Source organism: Octopus bimaculoides, chromosome 21, assembly GCF_001194135.2.
Source record: "Octopus bimaculoides isolate UCB-OBI-ISO-001 chromosome 21, ASM119413v2, whole genome shotgun sequence".
In the NCBI taxonomy this organism is placed as follows: domain Eukaryota; kingdom Metazoa; phylum Mollusca; class Cephalopoda; order Octopoda; family Octopodidae; genus Octopus; species Octopus bimaculoides.
Window position 1 is genome coordinate 15,667,949 of NC_069001.1, and position 5,532 is coordinate 15,673,480.

Genomic DNA, 5,532 nt, shown 5'->3' on the forward strand with positions numbered 1-5,532 from the left:
TAACGCAATCGGTTTGCGGCTGCTGTGAAAGGTGGTGAAATGAAAAAGGGCCAGAGGATTAGGCTAGGAGTTATGTCCCTTGGTTGGGTACGCTACTGGCCTTACAGCATATGCAACCAAGGGACATAACTCCAAGCCTAATCCCCTGGCCTTTTTCATTTCACTACCTTTTCCACAGCAGCCGCAAACTGGTTGTGTTATTCCATGTCCAACAATAGAGAGCAGTCGCCATATTCCCTTCCATATCGGCTAACTCTGATGAGTGTAAGGTTATGTAATTGGATTGTTCCTTGTGCAAAACCGATTGGTAAGATCAGCCATGATGGATATATAATACTATACATTTTGGATAATATATTATATGCACGCACACACACACACACACACACACAAATGTACACGTGTATATCTATTTATGTTTGCATGCATGCTTATATGAATGCATACATACACATGCTATGATGAATGAACATCACAAATTAATTTACTTACATTATATTTTATAAAAAATGTTTTTGTTTTTGTTTGTTATTGATTCTTACATTTGTAAAAAATAGACATAGGAGAGAGACATATCATTAGTCATGAGAAAAACAGGTACCCTCCACTTATGATCCAGCCCCTCTTAATACTTCTCTCCCTGTGAATTCTTGATGGTCATGGCAAAGCATACTGACTGGGAATGGCAGCCCTTTTAAATTCCATGGGGTATTACTGGGAGGTGTTGAAATTCTTGTGATAAACACATCCTCATCAATAGCAGCACAGTCTGTCAGTATTGTGGCTTCAATCAAATTAAGTTGTTTGATTAATAACCTCGTGCCATTGGATAAACTTGGAGCAGCCAACTTACTAAAGAGAAAAAGTAGCGATCCTTTCTTTAATATGAGTCTGTGATGTGACACACCTGTTAGCTCCCAGTTATTGGGGAACTCTTCAGTGTGAGCAGTTTGCTGCTTCTTTGGGATCTAAAAGTGTCTACAGATTTTAGACTAATTCCTTTCCATGCAGGCGTAGGACCTTCCCACCACAACAGAATTGAAATCCTAAAACCAAAGTGTTGTATAAAAAGTACTGGTGCTGTTTCCATGTAAAAAGCACTCTTGTTGGTGCCAATACACTCTGTGAAATGGTTGGTATTTAGAAGAGCATCCAGCTGTAGAAACCAAGCCAGAACAGAGTATGGAACCTGGTGCATCTCCTTGCCTTGCCAGATCCTGTCATGCCATGCCAGCATGGAAAACAGGAGTTAAATGTAGATGATGATAATGATCATCATCATCATCATCATTATAACAGCTAGATGAGAGTTTATTTTCCTTAAGGTAAGCTCTTATGTTTGTTTTCAGTTTTAAGTTTCTTTTAAGATTTGATCAGCACTTGTACTCTTTGGGATCACTGGAAGTGTCTAATGAAAGTCTTCTGTGAAGATTACTGTTATTCTACCAAAAGGAGAATTTGTTCCCCTGATATTCCTAACAAATTGATCAAAGGTCTCAGAAGTAACTCTGAGACATTAGTGCACTCATTACAGATTATCATCAAACACCATTTCAGCACTTTTGCTGCTCCTGTTCCTTTTGTTAGTGTAACAGGTTGCTGTGTCATTGATGGTCAGGTTGAATAAAAGAATGAAAAAAAAAATGCTGAACTGTTTTACCTCCAGACATAAAATACACCATCTTGAGCATGGCCGTTGCCAGTACCACCTGACTGGCCTTCGTGCGGGTAACACGTAAAAGCACCCACTACACTCTATGAGTGGTTGGCGTTAGGAAGGGCATCCAGCCGTAGAAACTCTGCCAAATCAGATTGGAGCCTGGTGTAGCCATCTGGTTCACCAGTCCTCAGTCAAATCATCCAACCCATGCTAGCATGGAAAGCGGACGTTAAACAACGATGATGATGATGATGATGATGACATTAAAACATCAGCAATATTTAATTATGTAACTGCCACAGAAATGTTCCCATGTTTCCTTACATCAACCATCAAAATAGTCTTTCTTGTTCCTCCAGATGCTTCAAAAAAGAATATTTCACCTTTTTTTTATATCCAAATATGACTTATTAGTTGTGTTGAAGGCTTTTTTTTTCTTTTTGATCATCAAAATAACTTTGGCTTACGTTCAGCCATAAATTGAGTGAGAGAATTAGCATCATAATAAGTCACATGTTGAACCTTAATTTGGTAGTTGATTCCCTTGAGACTAGTGACTCCTTACACAAGCCATATTTATGCACTTCATTACCACCCATCGTCAAATCTTGTCCTCACTACCAGTGGGAACTATGTTGAAGATTTAATCATTGAAATTAATCACAACATCAGGGTCATGATATATTTAATATTTATAGTCTTCGGATTGGTTTCCTCTAATTTTAACCACAGATCATTTGGAGATGTCAATTCACATACTTTCACTAGGACTGCAAAGAGATCTTGCAGTTTTTAAGGGGATTATAAATCAGCTGCTTTCATCATTTTTGCTTTCCACTGACCATCATTTTGTAATTGAACACACCTGAAATATGTTTTTCTATTTGTGATACTGTAGCATAGTGAGTGATGTGCCAGAGGTGAAGGTAAACATGAGGGGTGATTTTTTTTGCAAGTGAGATCAGAAAATAAAGTCGGTGTCTTAAACAGCCTCGCTTTTGAGGTTAATGACAATGGCAACAAGTTCTTGGTCAGCTTCAGTTGGTGACATCATAGGTGGTTACTTCCAGTGCATCACCCCTACCATCTCCTTTCACTTCTGGCACATCACTCACTATGTCAAAGTGTCACAAACATGAACCATCCACTGTTTGGAACTGGTAATATAACGTTGGTCTTCTGACATCATGTAAGAACATCCTTAAATAGAGATAGTCCTACAAACTATGTTGTTGGCACTCCGTCGCTTACGACATCGAGGGTTCCAGTTGATCCAATCAACGGAACAGCCTGCTCATGAAATTAACGTGCAAGTGGCTGAGCACTCCACAGACAGGTGTACCCTTAACGTAGTTCTCGGGGATACTCAGCGTGACACAGTGTGACAAGGCTGACCCTTTGAATTACAGGTACAACAGAAACAGGAAGTAAGAGTGAGAGAAAGTTGTGGTGAAAGAGTACAGCAGGGTTCGCCACCATCCCCTGCCGGAGCCTCGTGGAGCTTTAGGTGTTTTCGCTCAATAAACACTCACAACGCCCGGTCTGGGAATCGAAACTGCGATCCTATGACCGCGAGTCCGCTGCCCTAACCACTGGGCCATTGCACCTCCACTCCTACAAACTATAAGGAATTGCTTAGTCACTTCCCAAAGTGTAACCACAGTGTAATCTAATATGTTTACAGCTTTCAATAGAAACCATTTTTTTCCTTCTTGATCATTTTGTTTTAACCTTTTCGTTCCAGGTTTGTTGGTCATGATATGGATAGTAAAGCTGTGTTTGAGCAAATGTATCGCCTTGGCAAAATAAAAAAAATTCTGTAGGTATTGCATCCATTGCAGCTGGAATTTGCTGCGTTACCGTTCTTATTTGGTATTAATGTGCACGCAATAAGACATACAAAATGCAACGCATACACATACATCACAACATAAACACACTAAATGCAGAATATAGATGTGCACACACACTCACACATGCATGCACATGCATGCACACACACACATACAAATAGAAAAATATAGATTTTATAACAGATGATAACCATTTGTGATTACTGAAAAGAAAACAAACAGCATACTGGCACATTGTTTAAATGTCTTTTTACCAAACATATTATTTTGAGCACAACAAATTATGTCTGTAGTCTGTAGTTGATGTCCTCTCATCTTCCCCTGCTTACACATAAACACACTGACACAGACACAATACAGAGAATATTTTTATACGAACCTAGGTTTTCAGTCAGTGATCTCTCACCACTCTTTTATTTTCTATAATACTGTCTTTCTCTGTCTCATCCTTTCTTTTCTCTCCCCCCCCCTCCACACACAAGCTGTAATTCAATCAATCCAAAGTTGTACACACATACATACAACACAAATATCTGTCTATCTATTGCAGAGCATAATATAAGTTTGCATTACATATAACAAACCAATGAGGAAACCTCTGTGCAGTTGCTCAATCTGCTAGAAATAACAATCAAATTGCATCCTGCCTTCTGAACCCTTTTCCTGTCCTGTGTACCACATGTAATACACAGGACATATTTCTCTGCATCTTATATGATTCCAACCACCAGAAAAACTTTGGAGTTATGAAAGGAACACTTTACTTTACTCAGAATAAATGTATGAAACAAGGGTTAACTCGAAGTCTGGAAACAAGCACGGACGTTTATGACCAGCTTATGAAAATAGGAACTTTGAAAGAAGTTTCTATAAAATTAATTTTAAGCATCAAATGGCTATGGGGGTCCAACAGAATAAAATAGTAATCAAAGGGGTCCATAGATAAAAAATGGTTGAGAACCCTTGGTTAAGGAGATCACCTTCGATGTGGTGCTGAGTGCACAGTATCTGCAAGGATGATCACATTTGGAATGTCATTGCACATAGATTACTTCAATCAGAGCTAACCTCAAGGCAGACAATACTATTACAGACTATAACCCTTGTGACCAAAATATGTCACAATTGTCCCAGAGGATTGAAGAACTTTTACCATTCCATTTTGATATAGCTGGACCATTCCTCACTAAATTCTCAATGTTATAGTCATATGATCAAGAAGCTCTGTTTCACAGTACAAGATTCCAAATTTGATTCCACTGTATGGCACTTTTGGACAAGTGCCTTCTGTTATAGTCTAAGACTGACCAATATATTTGGGTGAGAAATTCAATGGATAATTCTGTAGATACCTATTGTATATGTGTGTGAGTGCATATGTGGGTGAATTAGTGTATGTGTGTATGTCTTAAATTGATGTATATAAGTGAAGAATAAAAACAGCAATGAAGAACTGGTGCTATAGGAACAACATCCCTTGAGATGTTTGTTTTGCATCAAGTTACAAATACTCCTCTGCTACTGTCATCACCTGCAGAAATGCAAAGAATCAGTGACTGGCCCATTTGCAACTTATGGCCAACAACATAATATAAAATGAGTAAATTAATAAATGATAAGTCTTCTAGAAGATAAGTCCTTTACATGTGTGTAAATTTAAACAGCCACATCTGACCAAAATATTCTACCTGTTTTATGTTTAAATTGGCCAGATCCAGTCTCTCACACCTACCCTACAATGTCATTCTAAAAATAAACAATCACATCATCAGAATCTTGAAGCTATAAGACAATGCATTATGTCAGCAGGAGTGCGGTGGGGTTACATCTTGCAGTTTGTTATAGAATTTTCTCTGAAACTTGGTTGATGCTGATTTTGTTGTAGACTTTCCCATAAAATCAGACAAAAACTGTTTAGTGGAGAATTAGAAGTTAGAGAAAATGATGATGGAGAATTGGAAGCTGTATATGATTTCCTTGGAACTATCAGACAATATCTGCAAATTACCTTTGATAATG

General features: G+C 38.3%; 1 long non-coding RNA gene across 1 annotated transcript in view; it reads left to right on the forward strand.

Annotated features, from left to right (window-relative positions):
- Window positions 1-225: 225 nt before the first annotated feature.
- The window catches only part of LOC106875257 (uncharacterized), a 16,847-nt gene continuing 11,540 nt past the window's right edge, over window positions 226-5,532 (forward strand). Inside the window, exons 1-2 of the long non-coding RNA XR_008266461.1 lie at window positions 226-307; window positions 3,405-3,479. This is a non-coding gene — a long non-coding RNA (uncharacterized LOC106875257). The remainder of the gene's footprint in view (window positions 308-3,404; window positions 3,480-5,532) is intronic.